The following is a 26138-nucleotide window of genomic DNA, read 5'->3' on the forward strand; positions in this document are numbered from 1 at the left end:
AACACTTCTGTTTAATACGTTCATAAACGTTTTTCATGCAACAGTCAAACATGCCCCGCTGATGCAATACACTGATGACTTCACATTAATCACTTCTGCCCAAATCTACACAGATTGCAGAAATTGCCACAAGAATCCTTTACAGACAACTTTTGCAACTACTATCAAAACTCAACAAAATAAAGTTGCTTCTTTGCACTCCCAAATCATGTTTGCAAAGTAAAGAACATTTTAACTTTACCTCGTCAAACAATGCAATCAGCCTAGTACCTCATGTAAAATGTCTAAGAGTCCTAATAAAAGACATGTAATCTGATCTCTAGACCAAAGTAGCGCTCAAACTGAACAGAACTAAGTCATTCCTTAGTCAGAGGCAAGGTTGCAATCGTAAAAAAATATCTTTTCTTGATATCATTCTGTGCATCTCAACCATCACTAACCTGCCAATACTCCAAGGAACAAAACTCAGACAATGCTACAACAAAATTAAAAAAAATCTGCTGCAGACTTCTCTTACCAAACTTACCACCAAGCACCTAAATTGGACTGAACTTCCCCAAATGCATAAGTATTCTTATTTTCTAGTTTACATAATGTAATATGCAGTAATATGCAAGCCAGACAAATGCTCTGCCTTAAATACAGGCTTCAGGCCTATTTATCCCAAAGCAAAATACTACTTACCATAAATAATTATTAAAATTCAGCAAATGGTGCTCTGTATTGCAGCTACATTTCCAAAATGTGGAATGTCTTTCCTACATCCCCGCTCAAGCAAATAAACTGTTAACATAAAAAACAATAAGTCTTAATCATCGCTCAAGTCAGTATTAGTTCTGTTAGTGCATAATTGCTGAATAGAAATTACACACAGAAATAACCTGTCAGTTGCTGTCAACCTATTTACAACTTTTTTCAACACTTATATACTCCCTTCTTTTCCTCTCCACCTTTTTGCCACATCCCGTTAGACTCGTATCTTCTTTCTCTGTTACTCACCAATCATCTCTCATACTCTTTAATAACAAAAGGCTTCTAATAGCTCGTCAAAAAGTAGTATGTCATGAAAAAGGTAAAACAGCATACTTGACAAATAGAAAAACAAATTTAATTTGTACTTAATAAGTACTTCCTTTTCTTCAAAGGACTTCATCAGACTGAAGCAATGACTAAAATACAATACTTGAATACAGTCATGTCACTCATCATGCTCTGTGTTCATACTCTTCTTCTCTCTCCACCTATGAATTTCAATGCCATTTTCTGCACATTTTAATACACTGTACATTGTTCTTCCTAATTCTATATCTGATTAGGTGTTTCTGTGTTGATCTGAGCAGATTTACTGTGTACATCTGATATAAACTGATATGGCATAGGATTTAGCCTAGTTTATAGTGATCCTCAAACGCCCACAATGTAGAAATCTATGTAGTGCTGTATATAATTTTCAGTGACTTACTATAGCTGTTTATCAGTCTCTAATAAAAAGATCAATACGTTATATTTCTTGTATGATTTGATTTCTATATCGAGTGTCTATCCAGTATTAATATATTTTTCTCTCTTTATAAGTAGGTACCACATAAACTAATACTGTAGTTTTTTACTGAAATGTAGAGTTTTTTCTCCCAGGGCTTCAGCTAAAAAGGGGTTCTGATTCCCAGATGGACTACCTTGGTTAATGAAAAAAAATAAGCTAAACAACTCTTAAAATCCCCATGTTCATTTTAATGATATTGTAAATTCATGGAGTGATTAAGCTATGTTGTAGAGGTGCCTTGACACCCTACATGAAATAGTATATAAATGTGATTCTTTTCCCCTTTTGTAGGAGAGGGGTATGTGTGTGTTTGTGCATGTGTGATTGTGTGTATTTTGTCATACGTTCTGGACAGAGTGAAATCAACATACCTCTCAACCTCTTAGAGTAACAAATCTGGACAATGCCACAAATAATGGGTGGGTACACACACACACACACACACATATATGTATGTATATATATATATATATATATATATATATATATATATATATATATATATATATATATATAGTTTTCCTTCAAAACATCTAAAACCCATAACATTGAAACCATAACATCTAAAACCCACAACATTTAAAATCCATAACATCTAAAATGTGCATCACATCATCAAACACTACAAATCACATGAAAATAACATCCCCTCCACATATAACGACACCAAACTGACAAACACACTTATTGCTGCATTTCTGCAGGGGGCAAGCCCCCCTACACTCCTCATGTGGGGGCTCTGCCCCCCACAACCCTGTAAATTAAATATGCCAGCTCTGAGATCGCACTACAGTGGGAAAAAGTTAATTTCCTAACCCCACTGTATCGTGATCACCATAAAGAATGTACACATAATGTCTATATCACTTACCTGTATAGCCTAAAATCCAAATACAGAATGGCAAAATAAACACTATATGAATAGTATAAATTCCTACACTATATAAATAATAAGTATATAAATAAAAACTACATCTCATACTGATACCACAAGAATAACATATTAAACTATAACATTTACATGTTTCATGATACACTATTCCATATTATACATTTTCGATGTTATGAGTTTTAGATTTCCTGGTCTCGATGTTTTGAATTTAGGTGTTATGAGTTTTAGATGTTTTGAAGTGTAACTATATATATATATATATATGTGTGTGTGTGTGTGTATTTACTTCTATTGGTTAATCCATAGAAATGTTGACATGATTTATGTCAATAAAAATACATTGAGGCAGTACCAGTTCATGCTCTGAATTGCCAGAAGATCACAGATTTTAAGAAAAATAGATAAATCTGGACATTTGAGAGGTGTGCACATATGTTTGAAAACACATTCACACATATCACAGTGAACATGCATGTATGTTTGGGGTTTGCTGTGCTGCAAACACAAGTAATGTAGGAGGTTACATTTGTCATAATCTAACTACAGAGATCAATGGAGCCTGTAGGTATGCCTGTGTCCATGAACAAGGAACCTTTAGCCACTGAGTGGGTGAATACTTTTGTTTGTGCTCATAATCTACCCTCCTGTGATTTATATGCTACACAGTCAGTTGCTAACAGGAGATGCTTGCATGCTACCACACCTGCTAAGGTTCCTGAATGATATGTGCACCCCTTTGCAATACCTGCTTTCTGAGCTTCTTGCTGCAGATGATACACATGCTCACCTCACCCTTCTGGAAGGATGGACAAATCACACTCATCTGCCCCACACCTGATCCTTTCATTAGGTATGTCACTGGTTGGACATGGATCACCTGAGACACAGTCAGGACTTCATCTCTTGGTGCCACTGGTTATGCTAAGGAAGATATTTGCTGTGGACACACCTCTAAAGAAATATGTCTGGAAAATAATGATTACTGTTAAAAAGTATTTTTTCTCACCTAAAAGGGTGAGTTGAGTGTAAGGTTATGGATGTCAGTCAATCAGGAAAGGGGAGCAGATAATTAGGAAGGCTTTTAGAGATGTCATCAAGGTATGTATTAGAGCACTAAAATGTATTTATTTAGTTATTTATTTATTTGACATTTGTTGACTGGGAATGTCCGATTGCGCTTGTGCCCTTTTTCAGCAGAGGCCCTGGGAGAAAAGTTCCACAAAGTATTACATACACCATAAAAATGTTTACAAACAGTACAGTATGCATGAGGTAATATAAACGTGCATTACAATGCTTGGATTCCCACTTGTAGCATGAGAGTTTAAAAGGTGTTATTTACAAAAAAGGCAATAAAGCAAAATGTTAAAGTCATTCATATATCTCCAATACATAAGGAATTCCCCATTTAGAGGGGAAGCAATGACAATTAACTCCGAGTTTAAGATGAGTACAGAAAGTAAAATGCTTAGCCATCTATTAGGACAATGATTTAGGCAACAGAAGATAGAAAAGGATGGTGCCAAACATATGGAGCTTACAACTAGAATAACGAGAGAGACCCTATACAGGGATTCAAGATATTTTGCAAGTTCTATAAAAATCTATATACAGCAGAGGAATGGGGTGATCAAGAAATGACCCAAATGGAAATTTATGGCAGACTTAAATATGACAAGATTAGAGGAAGATGAGGCTCAAGAACTAGTAGCCAGGAAGAGAGAAGATGAGATAAAAATGGTGATGTATAATAAATCAAGATGGAAGTCTCCAGGAACAGATGGTATTCCTGTCTAAGGCTCAGTTAGGAAAGGAAAAGTGAAAAGGATCTGGTAAGTTTTGTTTAACGGCATTTTAAAACGAGGGACAGTACTAGCGTCCTGGAAGAAAGCTGTGGTGGCTGTAATACTGAAACAGGGCAAAGACTCTTAAGTCCATCTTCATATAAAAAAAGTTTCAATTCCGCACCATGATTATAAAGCATTTATGCCTATTCTAGCTAACAGAAAGGCTAAAGTGTTGCTAAAACTGGTTGGTGTGGATCGTTGTGGTTTTGTGGAGTGGAGGCAAACATTTTACAACTTTAACAAAAGGGTGATAATTCAAAGGGAAGCAGAGTGGAAGTAGACACTGTTGTTATTTATGGGTCTTAAAGCAGAGAGGGCATTCAATAGAGTTAGCTAGGATTTTGAGTAGGGAAATGGTAGTATTTGCATTCCTGATACAATAATAAAGTTAATTAGGAAGACATATGAAGGGTGAGATGAAAAAATCAAGACTGGAGGGTTCCTTTCTGACAAGCTGATTTTGGACAGATGAACCAGGCAGGACTGTCCCCTCTCTCCTTTGTTATTTGCCCTAAACTTAGACATTGGCAAAGAAAATAAGGAACTCGCAAATACAAGGATATAACTGATATGTTACATAAGAAAAGGTAACCTTTTCTGTACTATATTGTTTGATAAATGCAGTAACAGGTAGTTCAGTGTTGTTGAGGAACATTTAAACAGTTTCAGTTTGTTTTCAGGATATAAAATGAATGAATATAAAACAAAGGTTGTAGCATTAAAGTATGTTACCACAAGAATTAGATCAGTGATACCCGTATTTATGAGGACAAGATAAGATGAAGTATTTATTTGTTTGGATTAAAGAGGCTTCTATTGTGGCAGCTAAAAATATGTGGGAAAAGATTGAGAAGCTGTTGGCTATGAATATGGGAGCGTAAGTTAAAAACAGTGAAAATGGTTGTATCCCCTTTAATACTGTATAAAGGTGAGGCATATTTTAGCAACAAGAGGAAAAGCTGCGCACCACAATTAATACAGAATTTAATTAATTTTTTGGAAAGGAACAAGGGTAAGGGTTGAGCTGTTTCTCCCCAAAGAACAAGGTGGTTCAGGATTATCAGATTTGAAGGGTACTTTAGAGCTCATATACCTAGCACAAACAGAAGACTGCAAATCAAAATGGAAAGAAATGATGCTGAAACTGAAGATTTCATGGACAAAGGGGGTTTTACCCATCGGATGAATGCAAGGAGGGGCACGGAAAATTGGCAAGAGGGCGCAGGAATTTATTGGAGAAAGTTAGTGAAGGAACCAAGGTACTAGGAACAAATAACTAAAAAGAGAAACGTCATAGAGAGGTTGAGACCAACCAGAAGCTTAGCCTGCAGGTTGAAGACTGCCTTCTCTACCAGGGATTCATACGTTACCCCATTGTTAATGTCCTGTCCTTAAATTGCTGCCCATACATTCTTCAGAAAATGACTTGCTGTTTTCAACTGTTGCCAATTATAGCCAAAAAAGGTTAGTTTTACAAAACACATTCCTAATATGTAGGCATGTTTTGGACAGCACTATTAGACCCTAGTTTAAAATGTTCTAAGCATTCTGTGTTGTTGCACCCGTAACATTTCTACAATATGTAATCGACAACAAGGAGGCAAGTGCCCACCAGTTCCAGAAACCAAATCACAAAACCAGGGCACAAATAGCAGAGGTCCAAATAATCGAGACACAGCTGTTTATTAACCATAAACATACAACTCTTATGCTGAAGAGTTGTTTGTTTATGGTTAATAAACAGCTGTCTGCCTGATTCACAGTCTCGAATATTTGGACCTCTGCTATTTGTGCCCTGGTTTTGTGATTTGATTTCTACAATATGCTCAGAAAGAACGCACTCACTTGCGTGTACTAAGTATGGCTAGCTAAACCCTAGGTTCCCGCCTCTGTTCATTACTTTAACATTCAAGTCTCTCTAAAGTCACAGTTCCCACCATGACTACAAAGTAACATATTTCTTGTTCTCTTCTCTCCGCACAAACTGCTACAGAGGCATGAAAGTAATAAAAGTGTTACTGACATGACTCCTTACTGTTTCTTTTTTTCCGGGATCTGTACATTCAGAGGTTGTCCAAGACCTCAAAGTATGTGAAGGACACAATAAATATTCTTATTTTTCCCATCTGAGTTATGGCCAGCTGTCTCTCTCTTTGTCTACAGAACCTATTACTCATTTTGTATCTGTTTCATACTTGCCTGATAGAAGACCTACATTGTTCTAAGCTTAAGCCATTAATCTCTCTAGGAGCAGAAACTGCCAGGGGCAGAAATTCTCACAAAAAGAGAGCAGTTGAGTGCTAATATGCAAAAGCACAGAGTATCTAGGAACTGACTGTTCTTTGATATCCACTTTGCCCCAACCTGTCAAGAAGGTAGAACAATGCATCTCTTATGTCCCTTAGCTGACTGCAAGGAATCAGAGATTATCTTTATTTCCCCCAAAGTATATGTGTGAACGGGATTCCTATTACGTGATTGAAAGTATAAAACTTTGAGCACCACAAAATCAAACTTGTATGTTCGAAGTTTTATAATTTCGAACACGCACACAAAAAAAAAAAACAGCTCAATAACTGATGTAAGCAGGGGGGTAAGCCCCCCTGCACCCCCCACACCCCTCGCCTACCCCCCCTGCTTACAACAGTTATTGAGCTTTTTTTTTTTTTTTTTTGTTTTTTAATTCAAATTGCTGAAACTTCGAACATTTGTGTTCAAAGTTTTCAGATTCGAAGTTTCAGCAATTCGATAACTCAATAGGAACCCATGTGAACGGGGGGGGGGGTCTCTAGCTTTCTTCTTCCAGTATGTTGCCCAGATGGGTGTTTATTTTACTGACCTCACACTGAAGCAGCACTGTTGTCTTTGCTATAGGACTTGAAAACCGCAATGCCAAAGTATGCTCTTCGCCTACTGCCTACCTGCAAACCTGGCCGTGTTAACACAGCTGTAATCATTATCTTAAAAAGCTTTATCTTTCAAATTTCATATCATGTACTAATCAGAGCATTCCTGTCTCATTCTTGCTATAGTATGTAAAAATTAAATGCATAAAGACAAATGTGAAGCGATCATTAATACAAGATTTAAATAATAGCAATTTGTTTTTCAGATTGCACATAACATGTAATTCACTTCATAATGTTGCCAGTCAGAAGCACAAATGCTACTGAAATAGCAACAGCTTACATATTTCATAGCAGCCTGGAGAGCAGTGTTCAACAATGAAGCTAATGCTAGATGCCAATGATAAAAAAATCCACTTGTAAAACATGTTCATTATCTTTCCCACAATTCTCTAGTGAAATACTTAACTTCAGTACATCTCTCATCAGATGTGACGGTCAAAAGATTAATCTTCTGATTTTTTTATTTTATTATTTAACTATAAGTAAGCACATAAACTGCATTTACTATTGTTCACAGAGTAGTAAATATGACATTATTCTTCCTCGGTTTAACATCAGAGTAACCAAGCGGCATGCCAAGTAAAAACACTGAATACAAAAAATACAAGCATTCAAACAAAGCTCATGTATATCCCTAAGCCAGTCAGCTCTGACATTTTCATGTAACCTTCTTGAACAAATATCCTGCAGTTTTAAATTCTGTATGCCCTACAGCTTTCTTCATTGTGTGTAACTACTTTAACTGCAGTCATCCTTCAGAGATAACATCATTACTTGTAGCTTTACAAAAATGGCAGATGTAAAAGCAGAGGCCCTTATTTACAGTAATGCAAAGCAATGACCCAGCATGAGAATAACGATACACTTAGCAGAAACCAAGCCCAGCACACTCTGTTCTTCATTGCATGATCCCTAAAGTCACAAATCGGAGCAATGGCTGCTCATTGAGGAGCAGCTGAACAGTGGGCTTATTCGATCACAAATGGCGGAGCATTCCGCACAATCTGGAGCACTTGGCTGCTCAGCTCCCATCATGCTACTCAGCACCAGAAACTGTTCTTGTTTATTGATCCTACCCCACAACTCCCATCATGTTACTCAGCACCAGGAACTGTTCAGATTTATTGATCCTACTCTGCGGCTCCCATCATGCTACTCCGCACCAGGAACTGTTCAGGTTTATTGATCCTACCCCGTAGCTCCCATCATGCTGCTCAGCACCAGGAACTGTTCAGGTTTATTGATCCTACCCTGCGGCTCCCATCATGCTACTCCGCACCAGGAACTGTTCAGGTTTATTGATCCTACCCTGTGGCTCCCATCATGCTGCTCAGCGCCAGGAACTGTTCAGGTTTATTGATCCTACCCCGCAGCTCCCATCATGCTCTTCAGCACCAGGAACTGTTATGATTTATTGATCCTACCCTACAACTCCCATCATGTTACTCAGCACCAGGAACTGTTCAGGTTTATTGATCCTACCCCTCAGCTCCCATCATGCTGCTCAGCACCAGGAACTGTTCAGGTTATTGATCCTACCCTGCGGCTCCCATCATGCTACTCCACACCAGGAACTGTTCAGGTTATTGATCCTACCCTGCGGCTCCCATCATGCTACTCCACACCAGGAACTGTTCAGGTTTATTGATCCTACCCTGCGGCTCCCATCATGCTACTCCACACCAGGAACTGTTCAGGTTTATTGATCCTACCCTGCGGCTCCCATCATGCTACTCCACACCAGGAACTGTTCAGGTTTATTGATCCTACCCTGCGGCTCCCATCATGCTACTCCACACCAGGAACTGTTCAAGTTTATTGATCCTACCCTGCGGCTCCCATCATGCTACTCCACACCAGGAACTGTTCAGGTTTATTGATCCTACCCTGCAGCTCCCATCATGCTACTCCGCACCAGGAACTGTTCAGGTTATTGATCCTACCCTGCGGCTCCCATCATGCTACTTCGCACCAGGAACTGTTCAGGTTTATTGATCCTACCCTGCGGCTCCCATCATGCTACTCTGCACCAGGAACTGTTCAGGTTTATTGATCCTACCCTGCGGCTCCCATCATGCTACTCCACACCAGGAACTGTTCAGGTTTATTGATCCTACCCTGCGGCTCCCATCATGCTACTTCGCACCAGGAACTGTTCAGGTTTATTGAGCCTACCCTGCGGCTCCCATCATGCTACTCCGCACCAGGAACTGTTCAGGTTTATTTACCCTACCCTGCGGCTTCCATCATGCTACTCCGCACCAGGAACTGTTCAGGTTTATTGATCCTACCCTGCGGCTCCCATCATGCTGCTCAGCACCAGGAACTGTTCAGGTTTATTGATCCTACCCTGCGGCTCCCATCATGCTACTTCGCACCAGGAACTGTTCAGGTTTATTGAGCCTACCCTGCGGCTCCCTTCATGCTGCTCAGCACCAGGAACTGTTCAGGTTTATTGATTTTACCCCACAGCTCCCATCATTCTGCTCAGCTTACACCTTCCTCTCCAGTTGTTCATTGCTGTGTGTGAAGTTTGGATACCAAGGAAGTTTCTCTCAGATGCATTGCTTAAAAGAATGCTTATTTTGTTGAAAACATTTGTTCCTTAACAGTTCAACTGGTTCTAAGTCCTTGCAACATCAGTCACAGATGAGACCAGTTCTTATTTCTTCTGTCTTCTGAATATATGTAGAATTAACAACATGCTTGAAGTTTAGCTGTTATCTGACTTGTGGAATTATTTTTCACCCAAGATCTAAAGAAGGAATGTAACACAGGCATATAACAAGTTATACATCATAGAGTTGGCCCAGCCATGAGAATAAGGAAATGTCTAGAACATTTAAATCTTCTGTGCACTGTGTGATTGTGATATGAACACCTGTTATTCAAATATCAGAGTATTTGTCCCCATAATGTTACAAAAAGTGATTAAAATGGTTCTGATGTTAAGGCATTAGACGATGAATTAAAAAAAATCAAAATTGCAGGCCATGTCACATGTATAATAGTTAAGGTGTTTACAGGGTTTGGTTCTCACCTCGAAGGGAAATTGGCTAAGTTTAAACTGGCCTGCAAGGCAGCTAGCCTAGTACTTATCTATAAGCTTATAATATTAACACTGGGTAAAATACAGGAGTTTAGAGATGCCAGTCTAATGGCTTGTGAAATCATTCAACTTCAGCGCACCAACAGAAACTATTGTAATACTTATCAGTGCAGTTATCTCATGAAAATTACTGAAAACTGTTGACTTGCTTTCATTTTAGTGGGTGTGCAAGAAATTCTTAAAATTGCAACTTTTATAACAATGTATTTTATAGTATCCCTCTACACTAAATCATCTCAGAGGCCCAGATGTCCAGTTGTGCAGTTTTTGAAATGATATATAATATTAAATGACACCATTTTTATTACATATATCTATAAAAAGCTAATTTGCTTCACTTGACTTCAGAGAAGTTAAGAATGACCTTCATATCCGTTTGCTCATTCATTGCACTATTTATTTTAAATATTTTTGGCAGAGATGCTAACTTAAATGTTCAGCATCTGATTCAGATAAAATTAGCAGCATATTCACTTATATTTGCAGAGAAAGCATTAAACATCGAATAGTGTTATGCATTCCAAGAATAAAAATGGAGGGTGAGAGGCAGGCCTTAGACTGTCTTAATTTAAGGTAGTATGAATATGTTTTTAGGTTCATAGGTGTTTACTATGCTAATGACCACAAGGGCCTTTTTAAGCCTAACCATGCATCCCAAATCTCTGACAAGTTCTGATACCCTTGATAAGTGTAAGCATGGGTCTGGGAGACGAGTCATTTACAGGTTACCTGTGTCCATTAGAGACATAGGTGCCAAACCAAGGCTTAATTTCTGGTTTCCCATCCAGTTGTCCAAGTTGCACTTGAATTGGGTTAGGGATGAACTCAGCTTCACATGGATGGGGAGCCTGTTCCATAGATGCAGTAGTCTCTGGGATACATATGTATCTCTCCAGCAGGTCCTATTTATATTACAGGCAAGGTTTAAGTCTTTAAATGGATAATTCTGGTGCTGTTTGTTTTGTGGATATGCAGGAGGTCCATCAGAGTGGGCTCTGACAATGCCCTGTATGCCAGGCATAGATCTTTCCTCAAAAGCCTGTAGGGATGGGGCCTTGAGGCAATCTGCACAGGACATTTTACTTACGCCATGTATTCTTTTAGTGAGGAACCTTTTTGGACATTCCAATTTTTAGATATGCCTGGTTAGGTACATACCAAAGGGGGCATTGTACTCAATGATAGGTCTGATGAATGCCGAATACAGTGGAACAATGACTTCCTTGGACTTGGATGCCATACCTTTGTTTATAAGTTGCGCAACATAGAACAATTTCATCACCACTGTAGACACATGATAGTCAAAGGCTAGATTACTATCTGTGTGTGTCCCTAAGTCCCTGACTACTGAGTCATCTCTAAGGGATATGTTATTAATATGATAGTTACCAGGGATGGATGACTTTCGAAAGGTTACTATTATTCATTTCTGGGTATTTAGTTTTAGTCCATGGCTTTGACACTAGTTTGTGTCAGCCCCTCCATTTGTGTTAGTGTGAGGTTCAATGACTGCTCCTAATTTGCAATCATCTGCATATTTAATCATCCAGACACCACTGACATTGGCCTTGACTTATGAGAAGTAAATACCAAAAAAAGAGCAGTCCAAGGACTGATTCCTGAAAGTCTCCACTTGTGACTGACCTCTTTGTAGGGGTGGACTCCCCAGTTATAACTTCCTGAGTCCTGTCTGTGATCCAATTGGCTATCCATCAGATGGTTATCCATCAGATGACTTGAGTTTGTCAACAATGCCTGATTGGGGTATTGTGTTACATGCCTTGGTCAGGTCAAGGTAGGCAGTGTGAATGATTTTGCCCTCATCCATTGCTTTGGTGACCTTCCCAAAGAAGTCCAGCAGATTGGCATGATCTGCCCTTGATGAAACCAAACTGGATTGGGTCCAGTGTCTAGAGGTTTAATATATCTCTGTTGATCATCTCCATGATAATTCTTTCCATGGCTTTACATATAAGACTAGTGAGACATATGGGTTTGTAGTTTCCAAGGTCTATAGATGGCCCACCTTTGTGCAGAGGGATGACTGTTGCCTCTCTCCATTTATGAGGCACGAAACCTTTTTGGAGGCTACAGTTAAATAATAATTCCAGAGGCCCTAATAGTTCATGTTTCATGCTATTTAGAAGGCACCCTGGGATATTGTCTGGGCTCATTGATGCAGTGTTCCTGGTCTCAGAGAGAGCATTAAGGACCTGTTCTCTAGTGATAGTGGGGGTAGTTATATTTGATGATATTTCCTGAGGGAAGATTGAGGGGTAGAGAGAGGTAAAGTTGGAGCTGAATTTGTTGGCCAGTAGGTTTTCTACATATTCTGGCTCACTGTAGGTGACTCCATTAACAATAAGCTCTGCACACAATTGTGTATTGCCTTTGAGGTTGTGGACATAGCTAAAGAATGCTTTGTGGTTGTCCTTGGCCTGGGAGGCCAAGCTTACCTCAAATTTAGCTTTGGTCAACTTTATTTGTCCTCTGAGTTGTTGTTTAGCTTGAAGAGAGTGCTTTTATCCTGCTGGGTGCTGCATCTCCTAATTTCTTCAATGATTTTCTTCCTGCTGTTATACAGCCTATTGATTTTGTGATTCCACCAGAGTGGCTTGTTTTTTGAGTTAGTTCTGTACTTCTTCCTGGTGGGTACAGCTGCCTGTATGCAGCTATTAACATGCTTGTACAGGGTTTCTTTGAACAGTTCTGCATAGGCAGTAGTGCTCTAAGGGTTTATGGGGGCTTGAAAATTTGCCAGGTTCTCGCTTAATAGTAGGAGGTTAGCCTTAGAATAGTTCCTGAATATTCCAGGTTTAGCTTCAGGTTAGTTTTATTTTTACTTCAAAGGAGACCATTTTGTGGTCTGACCTTACCAGGAAAGGCATTACAGTAGGAGGTGTGCAGCAGTCTCCCATATTAGTGAGGGACCAGATCCATTATGGTTGCACCCCTGGTTGGTGTATTGACTATCTGTTCCTGGGAATTTGTGTTTACAAAATCCAGGAATCTCTGTGCATGTACGTTTGTTGTCATATAGGATTCCCAGATAATAGTGGGGTAAATAAAGTCACCCATGAATATGGTATTGGGTTGAATGGTTAGTCTTACTAATAAGTTTAAATACATGGTATGGGTTTCCTGGGTCATAGAGTGAGGCTGTAGCTTGGAAGGAAGTGGTACTGGATTTTGCCTATGCCATTTGAACATGGAGCAGCTCAAGTGCATTGTACTGTTTGACCAGCCTTGGAGTATATTTATCTTTGATGTAAATAGAGACACCTCATCCTTGAGTCTCTGCCTGTAAAGTAGCTGGCCTAAATGTGTGGAAGACTTAACCTAGCACTGTTGGTGTGCTTTCCATGGCTTCAAACCATGTCTCGGTAACCGCACAGATGTCAGCATTCTCTAGGATAAAGATAGCTTATAGGGAGTGGAGATTTATGCTTAGACTCCTAGCATTGAGCAGTAATACCTTTAGATTTTCTTGGTTTTGATTTATGTTGGAAGTACTTTCAGTTTGGTATTGCCTAAAAAAGGCATTATGGGGAAGATCGTGTTTTAGGTAATATTCAAAAGCCTAGAGGGGAGAGGTGCAGACCATCCCTGGCAAAGCATCGTGGTCTGCTGACCATCTCCTTCCATGCTGACAAATATTGCACCCCCTTAGAATTAGAATGACACCAGAAATTAAGCCAATTATTAAAGTCAATCATATTTTGTTTGTATTGTGGCATCATCCTTGGAAAATGTAAAATGCTGCTCAGTGCTAGGCTATTATCAGCCTGAGACAGACACTCTGAGAGCTCCATGTTGTTTTTCTTCATATACTCTAGGGACGTATGGCTCAGATCATTTATTCCCACATGGACAATGACTGAGTCATAGTGGTAATTGGGATCCAATGACCTGAGTGCCTGCATAATGTGGTAGATCCTAGCCCCTAATAAACAACTGACCGTGACTTTCTCCTTACTCAGCCTGGTGACAGGGACATCAGTGTTTCTCACGATGGAGTCTCCAATGACTAGAATGTTGGATTGTGCAGTGGCTTGCCTTATCGGCTTAGAGGTATAAGGCTCCATGAGATGTAGCTCTATGTGTTGATGTGGTTGTTGTTTTGAAAGAGTGCATTTGGGGCTTCTGAGTGTATTTCTTATGTGTACTTTGTCTAGGACGTCTTTGTGGTTTAGGATGGTTACATGCAAGTGCCTCAGTATATGTGGGTCTATATGTCTGCTTTGAATTGTTTGTGATGGGTGCAGTGTGTGTACTACTGACAACATTGTTGACATTAGGAGTGCTTTTATGTGAGAACTTTGCCTCCAGTGACATTGTGTAAATACATCTCTCACACACCATATCAGTTTGTTTGAGAATTAACTGGCTGTCAGTAAACATGAGACAATTTCTACATTCTGTCAAGATCCCCATATCCACCAAGCCATTAAGGGAGACAGTAGGAAAGTTCGTATCTATGGCAACAGACCCTTTTTTATTGATTAGACAGAGTGAGAATATCAATCACTGTCAGGAGTATCCGGTTTGCAACTATGGGGGACAGTGCTTGTCACTGCAAACTAGTTGTCCTGTGTGCAACCAGGTATTGGAGAAATTTCACTTGTGCTTTTACAGGAAAAATGTCACTCATGATAACTGAGTCTGTACAGAGCACTATCAAACACTTTAGGGGAAACTAATACGTAGACCTTGAAAATTTAAGTATGAAGTATATAGGCAGATATTCTGTAGTTTGAAATAAGTCAAGTGGTACTTAACTGAAAACAAAGAATTAACTTGTCAAGAATCATGGAAAGAGGGGAGTCACATGAATGGCTACTGCCTGGCTACTACTAAAGCTGGTCTCAGCACAGCTTCACTCTGTTGGGATACAATGCTCCTTTGCTTCTTCTCTCACCAGATGCAAAATGTTAGCACCAATCCCAAGATGAGAAGCAGGCCACAGCCTGTTTGGTGATCCACAGTCTTGTCCCAAATGATGCAAGGGTCTGCAGGCTTTGTAGCCTTTTCCTGGTAGATGCCTTGAATTGCAACCTGATCAGTCAGGAACATTAAACACAGGCACTCACCCTCCAACCAGAAACAGTCAGGAATCGATGCACTATGTTCCTTCTCTCACCAGGACCAGAATATAAGCACTGATTCCAAGCTGTCACCTATAAAGCAGTTATTAGGCTTTCTGGTGATCAGCAGTCTACAGGAAATAATGTCCCTGCAGTCCTTCTCTCACCAGGAGAAAACAGTAGCACTAATTCTAAGAAGACTACTGAGAGGCAGAATGTGGGCTGTCCAATCACTGGGGTCTTACAATAGATGCTTAAAGGTAAGATGAAAAAATGGTTTATCCTAAACACACTGCACTTCTTGTTGGTACAAATGATCTCATCCACAAGGACCCTCTGACTGTTAGTAGGGAACCTGTTGTCCTCTTAGATAAAAGCTTGTATAGATGTTAGGAATTATTTTTTACAAATCACATATAGGAAGGAGAGTCATGTCATCCTTAATAAAAAGATTTTTTGGATAAATACTTACATGAAAAAATGTCCTGTTTTAAAAAATGGAAATGTGTGGAGCATCTGAGCCTAATTCTGGGCACATGTATTCAGGCAGGATGGCATGCACTTGCAAGATCAGGGAAGATCATTTTTGCAGCAGATATTTTGCAATATTTGACAAACACAAGGTATGTTTTTTACCAGGTCAAACATTTAACAGATCACAGCAACATTTGATGCACCTCTGGTTGTTAATGCTAGGAGCATTGATAATCATTCTTTTTAACTGGAAAATTTGATACAGTCCCAAAAGGTTGATGTTATTGTTTGTGAAACATGGTTAAACAACCATAACTGGAAACCATTTCTGTCAGGGTATAAAAGTTTTTACTGTAAGAGACATTCTAACAGAAAATCAGGTGGAGGTGTTGTATTGGGGCTTAAAGATAGTAATGAGACCTGTGATTATTACATGTTCAGTGATGACACCAATACTGTAAATTGTGTAACTGTGACAATAGAGACAGCCCTGTAACATATAGCAATTGTTGGAGTGTACAGACCACCAAAGTCAAATGCTGATACCCTAGAGAAATTCATACATTCCTTGCATGAAACAAAAGAGGGAAGAATAATATTATCTGGGGATTTAAATTTACCAGAAACAGGCTGGAATATTATTGATTCAACAACATTAGTAACAAAATTATACACAACATATGTTCAGGAACAGCAATTGCTTCAGATTGTAAAAAACAAAACTACCAGAGAACAGAACATATGAGACATTGTGTTTCTAAAGAAGTTACTGTTACTGCATGTCAAATTTTACTACTGTTGATGTGTAGTGATCATGGGGTTATTAAGGTTAATTTGTTGCTAGATAATGTTAAACTGTAATGTAAACCAATGCACAGAAGAATAATAACAGATTATATGAAAGCAAAACAGTCACTATGTAAAACTAATTGGAGTGACGTGATCAGTGGAAAAACTGCAGAAGAAATGTGAAAAGTTTTGAAAAAGAAATTGTTTAAATGCAAAAAATAAAAATGTTTAACATCTAGATCTAGGCAGTAGGCTCACAATGTCAGGAGGATATATTTCCATAAGAGCAAGATGCTTGATTATGGTGAGAGACAAAAAATATAAGAAATGTAAAATAAGTCAAACTACAACTTTGAAAATTGACATAAACCAGCAGGACAAATAAATTAAACAGTGTGAGACAAGATCAAGAAAATTTTATATAAAGATATTGAGCACAATAGGAAACAATTTTATCAATAAATAAGGTCTATAAGGAACAAGGACATACACATTGATAAGGTGTGTATAGATTCTAAAATGTATTCTTAGGCACAACTTATTATCAGTACATTTACAAAATCTAATGCAAAACAGTTTTCCTGCACAAAGGGTTTGATAAGTTGTCCTATTTACATCCAGGTAACCTCAGATATTGAAATCAAATTAGGTTATATTGAAAAACAACTATGTTAACTGGATCCAAACAAAGGGCAGGAAGGAGACTGAATTAGTAATAACGTGAGAATACTTCAGCAAGAACGGTACAGGACCAGGGTCCGAATGGAGAGAGGAAAATTCAGCAAGCAAAGGAGAGTAGTAGTGCTGAAACTGAATTTGTCCTCAAGTCTTGGTGAGTACCTTCATAAGGTGGACCCGGTTTTCTACAAAATCTCACCAAAGCGGCACTGATATATATAGACTGTATTTATATAGTATGTATCATGGACAGAAGTAGGTCAAAATTAAAAGACAGCTGGGTGCACAAGACCCAGGATAAAAAAGTGCCCAATCCTGGTAAGCACACTGATGCCAGGACTGGAAAAAATGACAGTGTAGAATCTTCAAAATACAGAAACATCCCTACAATGGGGCCAGGCCAGGTCCAGGGGGAGGATGGCCCCCCTGTTGTAGAAAGAAGAAGCAGTCCACTAAAATCACAAAAACTGATAGGTCAAAGAGGAGCCATAAAGATGATAGAGTGGACTATTGAGGATAAAAAAGATATACAAAAATATTGAGAGAAATTAGAGGAAAGAAAAATACTTCCGCAAGAAAAAAGGTCATAAACTTCAAATAAAAATTTGTGGTCATTAATGCAACAGATTCTTGAAAAACAGTATATAGACCAAGAAACTTTGATCTGTTTGGAAAAAGAAGCATCTGAGGAAGTATGAAAATATAAACAACAAAACCTAGAAATTTTTGAAAAGTATAAAAAAGAAATATGGACATGGGAAAGAAAGAGAGATTTGATATGGTGCAATATCTATGCAAAGGCAAAAGCCAAATTAATCAACATAAAGAAGGCAGCCCCAAAGATATTCAAAAAGAAATACAGGAAGGCATCCAAACATGGAAAATTTCACAATAAAAAAAATATCATGAAGAGGGAATGCAGAAAAGACAATTAGTAACATAGAAGTTAAGAAATAGAAGTTGAACTTATGGAGTGTCTGCGAAGTGAAGGATTTGATGTAGAAGGTCTAACACAGGTTATATCGCAGCATGATGGAACATGTTCCCAAAGTAAGGCAAAACAGGAAGATTGGGAGATGTGTAACGAAGAAATATGGGCATGGGAAAGAAAAAGAGAGCTAATGTGGTATAATATCTATGCAAAGGAGAAAGCAAAATTGATCAATACAAAAAGAGCAGCACCAACAATATTTGAAGAAACATAGGCAAAGGAACCTGGACATGGGAAACTTTACAATACAAAACATAAGACAAAGAGGAAAAGTAGAAAAGGAGATCAGTAATGGAGGAATTAAAGAAATAGAAATTGAGGTTATGGAGTACCACCAAAGTGAAGGATGCAGTATAGAAAATCTAATTCAGAAAGCACCACAAATGGATAGAGCAATGGAAATCCAAATTAAGGGGAAACAAATGGAATGGAAAGCAATTGGTCAGGTGCCATATGAAGATATTTTGGTGCCTTCAACAGGAAATGAGTATAAACATTCACTTGAAGGTGGACAGCAAGGGAAGGAACAGGAAACTGTGACTTCTCATATGGCAGAGCAATGGATGGCACAGGATGAAATTGAAGAAATTATGCCACAGGAAGATGCAATAGAACTTTCTATAGAATGCCCGCAGGAAATGGGAAACAAAATATCTGCCCTCAGTTTAGAAGAAAACTAGCTAAGAGAAGAGTTGCTTGATTTAATAGAGATAGATAACATACTGTGTTAAGATCAATGAAAGAAATAGACTGTAGAAGTTGAATAAAACCCCAAAAGTCAGAAGTTTGATAGAACAAACACATTAATTAGGACTGTCCACAGAGATTGATGTGGTATAATAAAAGTAAACAGGATATATTACTGTGCAGCTAAATTAATAACTGATAAAGTTCTACCACAATAACACAGGGTAGTGAGGGAGAGAAAAGGAAGAAATCGAATACCATCCTGGAAATATTGAATGGAGAAAAACTATAAAGCAGTTAAGACAAGAAGTGACACTGTTACAAGACTATAGAAGAGGAAACAGATCAACAAAACCACTAAAAAAGACAGATGTGATAAAAGTATTGCTTAGTATTAGAACAGACCAGGATCTATCATGCACTATCGCAAAAACAAACTAAAAATTTCAGCACAGGTGAAAAGACGTAGAAGATACGAAGATAAATATAAAGGAAAAGGAAAAAAATAAGCCATGCATTGATGACCCAAAAAGGTTTTATAGAGAATTTGGAAGCAAGGTAATAGGAAATGAAAGACCGCCAAAAAAAGAAGAAATAGATGCATTTTTGGAGAAATATCTATGAAGATCCCACGGAACATAACAAAGATGCTAAATGGATAGAAGAAGTTGAAGAAAGAATAAGAAGTTTAAAGGTTCAGGATATAAAAGGGGATGAAGTAATGGCCAGAGAGATTGAAATAAAGTTAAGAAAAGTCTCTAATTGGAAAACTCCAGGTGCAGATGCAGTACCTAACTTTTTGCTAAAAGTATTAACATCTTTGGACGAAGCTTTGGCCATGAGTAAGAACTATTTATATGCACACCCCAAACAGACACCAACCTGGCTAACAGGAAACACAATGCTCCTACTTAAGAGTGAACCCGCAAGCTACCCTAAGAATTGTAAGCCAATAACTTGCCTTACAATGACATAATAAACTATACACGGGAAGTGATGCCGTAAGAGTTTATAGTCATTTAGAAGAAAACTCAATTATGGCAGTAGAACAAAAGGGCAATAAAAGAAAGACATATGGAACAAAGGATTATTTGTTGATAAGTCATAGTAGAGAACTGTAAAAAGGGGAAGAATCTAAGTATGGCATGGATTGACTACAAAAATGCATTTGATAGTATCCCACATTTATGGATAAAACAGTGCTTAAAAATGTTTGATGCATCCTACACTGACTGACTACATTACAGTGACTACATAACAGTGACCATGAAACAGTGGCAGACCACTTTGCAATTAAGCCATGATAAAGGACAAATTATTATCCCAGGGATAAAAATTCAAATGGGGATATTCCAGGGTGGCTATTTGTCACCACTGCTATTCTGCCTTGCCCTTAACCCATTAAGCTGTTTTACTTAGCCTAGGCCATGGCTATAATTTGGCTCCTAGAAAACAACAAAGTCTAAAGACTTCTCATCTTCTCTTTGTTGATGATTTAAAACTGTATAGCTCATCAGACGAGGAACTGAAAGCACAACTGCAAGTTGTCAAAACTTTTTCAGATGATATGAGAATGTCATTTGGTCTTGATAAATGTTCAAAAGCAACCTTAAAAGGAAGAAAACTACAACACCAGGAAAACATCAGTTTGGGACAAGAATGTGATATAAAAGAACTTGAGCAAGGAGTGTATAAATATTTGGGAATTGATGAAGGATCAACAATAAAACATGAACAAATTCAAATAAAACTTAGTAAGGAACATTTCAGAAGATTTAAATTAATCCTGAAAACAGCACTGACATCTAGGAACAAAATTCAAACTATAAGCCAATTTGCTGTTCTGTCCTAACTTACAGTTTTGGGGTGATCGACTGGCCCCAAAACATGACGGATAGATTAGACAGGAAAACTAGAAGGATGCTTCATGCTCATCAAATGATTTATAAAAATCAGTGCATACCAAGATTATATATTCCCCGTTCCAAAGGAGAGCTAGGCCTCCTTGAAATTAACATCTGCTGGCCTCATAAGACCCAATAATAATGAAAGCTTTTGAAAACATGAGGAGAATAAATCTAAAATGACTTCTCTGCTTAATCTACCAGAAACATACTGACGTCAAGCAGGAATGGAAATCAAACCAGAAGTAGATAAAAACCAGGCAGCAACTGAATGTGCCAAAAACAAAAGAAAGAATATAAGGTGAAGGACCAGATGAGAAAGCAAGAAATGTGGAGAATGCATAAATATAGTTACAAGTATAGAAAACTTCTGGAAGAACCTCATGTTGATCAGGAACAAACACAGGAATTGTTAAGGAGAGACAAATTCAAACCAAATCTGGTTTGATTTCCAACTTTGAGAGAAAAATAGCTAATGACACAAAAGACAATCATAAGGCCTTCTTTAGCTATGTTAGAAACCTGGGTGGAAACTCCCAGATATGCTCAGAATTAGTCCAAAATGATAAAAAAATCACTGAACCCACAGACATTGCCAACATACTGGCAGACAGGTTCAGTGCAAATTTCTCCCCTCCCTCCCCCCCAAAAGGAGAAATATCTATCCCACCAGAGTCTAGCCTCCCAAACATCTCAGATGCCCAGGTGAGAGCTGCTCTCTCTAAAGCAAAAAACACAGCATCAATGGGACCGGACGGTGTCCCCAGCTGTGTGCTACATGAACTCAATGAGGAACTAAACCCACACATAAGGCTGCTGTTTAATCTTAGCCTTACTACAGGATCGTGCCCAAAGAATGGCGTGACGGCAACTGTGGTCCCACACCACAAAGGCGGTGCTTCTACGGACCCTGGAAATTACCGCCCCATAAGCTTGATGAGCCTTGTCTGCAAAGCTATGGAGAGGATCATAATGGAACTCATAAATAAAGACATTGGGGACCTACAGACACTGGATCCTACCCAATTTGGCTTTGTCAAGGGCAGATCCTGCCTCTTGAACTTGGTCGACTTTTTCGAAACAGTCACTAAGGCCATTGATGAGGGTAAGGCAGTTCACACAGCCTACCTTGACCTAGCAAAAGCGTTCGACACAATAACCCACTCGGGCATCATAGAAAAGCTCACCAGCTTAGATGTAAACCCATATGTCACAAGATGGGTTGCAAACTGGCTCAAGGACAGAACACACAGGGTTAGAGTTGCTGGTGCCATGTCAGACTCTAAGCCGGTCATGAGCGGTGTCCCACAGGGCTCAGTCCTGGGCCCCCTCTTGTTCAGCATTTATTTTTCTGAAGTGCAGGCAAACATAGGGGGATTGTGTCTGACAAAATTTGCAGATGACTGCAAACTGGGCACCATAATTGACACTCCATCAGACACAGACATCCTCCAGAGAGGTCTCATAGAAATGGATAACTGGTGCCAGAGCCATGGCCTTAAGCTAAATGCCAAAAATGTATAGTCATACCCTTTGGGAAAAACAAGGTAACCCCTAATTACCACATAGGTGGTAATCCATTAAACACGGAAGAAGTTATCAGGGACCTGGGGACCCAAGTTGACAGTAACCTCTCTTTTGACACTCACATTGCCAAAGTGGTTAGGAAGACCTTCTACATTGCCCACCTGATCATGAAGGGATTCACATCCAGATCAGGAGAGGCCATTGTACCCCTGTACTCTTCACTTATCAGACCAATGATTGAGTACAACGCCCCATTCGGAATGTACCTTACCCGACACCTGCAGCAGTTGGAAAGTCCCCAAATGTTCCTCACCAAAAGGATAAAGGGGCTCAAACATATGTCATACGATGCCCGACTGAAGAAACTCCAGCTCTATTCAGTCGCATACCGTCTGCTCAGAGGTGATCTGTGCCTGACATACAAGGCCATGTCCAACCAGGAATTAATGGACATGCTCCACCTCAAAAAATCCAAATCCACCAGAGCCACGAGAGCAAGAGACTTAAACCTCAACACGGATATAAATAGGACGTGCTGGAAGGACAGATTCATCACCCAGAGACTCCCTACACTATGGAACAGAATCCCAGTCCATGTGAGGCAGAGCCCCTCACTGACTCTGTTCAAGAGAAATCTTGACGAGTGGATGGGAGATCGTAGGTTTACCCCGGGAATCATCTCTGTATCACTGCTGGACAGAGGCACAGCAAACTAATGGGTATAGTATTCTCATCCTAAGGGGTGGTGAAAGCCACACACACTCTGGCTAGGCTTATAAATGCCCTAGGGCAGATAGCCTAGTATGAACCTATAAGAGATGAAAGGTTAATATTGGTGGCACAAGATAGTGGGCTACGTGCACGATGGTTTACAAGTCCATTGAACATGTGGGAGAAATGGACAAATGAAGGTTTTGCAAAACAGAATTGGAAACAGTTGCACTTTTCATTGCTGGTTGTGACATACTAATGGCAGAAGGACTGTGGCAAGACTGCTGTACTGGGGATTGTACAAATATTATGGCATTGACGTGGCTGAAAAACACAGGAAACATGAGCCACAAAGCATCATAGAAAATGATGGTCTACATCAGATGGGATCATCCATTACCAACAGTTCAAAAGATAGTTGCTAGAAAAGCAGATATAGTGGTCCAAGAAAAGAAGACAAAAGCAGCATTGATCATTGAAATCGCCACACTCGGTGACTACAGTGATGTACGCACATTGAGATGCAAAGTCATAAAATATCAGGATTTGCAAGCAGAAATGAGAGCAATGTGTAAGAAAGACACCCAGATAGTTCCAATAGTAGTAGGAGCAAGGGTCTTCTAAAAAAGCATCTATAATCATATTTAGATATGCTACCAATACATGTAACTCCATACGAATTACAGGAGTCATTACCGGGCACATTGCAGATGCTGTGAAGAGCACTTTTGGCAAGATTGAAACACTACTAATTTCATGAACTTTAATCATACTTTGACTTAGGAATAGGGTCCATTCACGTCATGGTATTAGAAACCCAAAAGATTTGAAGAAATTAAAAAGTGAGAGACTATTACATCTAGTATTTACTAGGTCATATAAATATGCAGACATTCCTCAAGACTGTGGAGACATGCACTTATTAAACCTGTCTTTAAGGGAAAGGGGAGTAGGCCAAACCCAGAGTCATACAGGCCCTTAAGTCTAGTTTCATGCTGTAGAAAAATAATGGAGAAGGTAATATTGTAGAAGCTATTGTTAGAACTGGAAAGGTTGAGGCTTGAAACCATGTATCATCATGCATATGTTGAAAACGGATGTATTATCACCTGTAACATGAGGTTCTGTAACAATATAATAATGGCTATGAACAAAAATTTGTGCTGTGATGTAATTTATAACTTCAGCATTTGTTAGGGTCATACACAAATCACTAATAAATAAATTAGAACCACTAGGTATTGATGTACTCTTGAGAAGATGGATAGCTGCATGGCTTACAAAGAGGACATGGCCAGTTTCATACAGCAATTAGGCAGGTGACATTCCTGGTTACAGTCATGGTGTCCCACAGAGTTCTGTCATTGGCCAGTAGTTGTTTAGATTGTATCTTTCAGATCTATTTTTCATCTGAGGTGTGTTCTTACAGTCTGCATGCAGATGACTTGAAATTGGGTAAACTGATTATGTGTGTTACAATTAGGGCATGTCTGCAAAATAACTTGACTAAATTAAGCATTTGGGTGCAGGAGAATAATATGCTGATAAATACATCAAAAACTAAGCGTATGAGATTTGGAAGACATAACATGAAAGGTGAATATTTAATACAGCACACAGATTGAAACTGTAGATTCGTTTAAGGACCTGGGTAGATCCAGCTTTGAGTTTTTCTAGTCATATCAGCTAAATGGTTAATTATAGTTTTAGAACTATAGTGAAAGATTTCCGAAGTCTATAAATCAGAAATGATGAAGTCATTGTTAGTTACATTATGGAATAGCAATATGGAAACATTATAGGAAAACAAGCATGAGTAAACCGGAAAGAGTACAGTGGAAATGTACCAAGGGCATCCATAGATGTAAACATTTAAATTATTATGAAAGACTAAAATATCTGAACTTATACAGTGCATCTTATAGATTTCTAAGAGGAGACTTTATTCAGGTATATAGGGCACTTAAGAGACAACTACCTCTGGGAATGTTTGGGGTTATCAAAAAGTAGTAGAGAATCATCAGAAAACCAATGTAGGAGGTTTTGTAGGAATGAGAAGTGTACTAATTGGTTCTCTGAGAGAGCAGCTGGTGCATGGAATAGACTACCAAATTACATTAAAACAAGTACTAGCTTAGATATTTTTAAGAAAAGCTTGGACACTTATTATGGGAACAACTGTTCTGGTATATTGGCAGGCTAGAAGGGCATTAATGCCTGTGCTTGTGATGCATGTATGTATGCATTCACAATACTGTTCCTAAAATGATATATGATGTGCAACCAAGTTAACATGCAGTTTAATAAACTGAAGTTGAACAGCCATGATAACTGCATGCAAAGGATGCAACTAGAAGTTATGCAGACATGTTAACTGCATACAAAGGCTGTAACTAGAAGTTATGCAGACACAAGTATATATGCCTTGTTATTGTGAGGAGAGAAATAACAGTACTGTTGGTAAATTATAGAAAGATGGTTCTAAAACTTCTGTATTTATGATGTATTTTAAAGAGTTTGAGGGTATTAAGGTAGTTAATAAGGAAATGATGGACAATTTTACATGTAACCAGGAGGTTAAGAAATAATGAACTCTGATTTTATTTATAAGAGAAAAAAATAAGAAAATCTTTTTTGCAGATCAATATTCATAAAACTCAATTTTCTTTTAATGCAGGCACATTTACTGTGATAACAGCTATTGGTATGAATATACCTATAGTGCTAACTGGTAGGGACAATTTGTTTTATATAAGCAATAATGTTTATGGAGTTATGGGGTTTGAGTTTGTTTATTATTTTGTATCATTTTCGTGGTTAAGTACATGATTTAATTTTACTATATCAAGTACTGTGGATACTTATTTTACTTACCTCTGTAATTATTTTGTACAGATTATTAATGTTAATTTGCTTCTAGTTTAGGGGGTGCACAAGAGTCTCTCAATGTTGTAATTTTGTAGCAATGTATATTATTTGCCTTTATCAATATT

General features: G+C 38.5%; 1 protein-coding gene across 2 annotated transcripts in view; it reads left to right on the top strand.

Moving 5' to 3' along the window:
• Window positions 1-26138, top strand: part of HMCN2 (hemicentin 2) — a 2554053-nt gene that overhangs the window by 1364232 nt on the left and 1163683 nt on the right. The window lies entirely within an intron of this gene.

Source organism: Protopterus annectens, chromosome 16.part0, assembly GCF_019279795.1.
Source record: "Protopterus annectens isolate FY-2018-M chromosome 16.part0, PAN1.0, whole genome shotgun sequence".
NCBI lineage: Eukaryota > Metazoa > Chordata > Ceratodontiformes > Protopteridae > Protopterus > Protopterus annectens.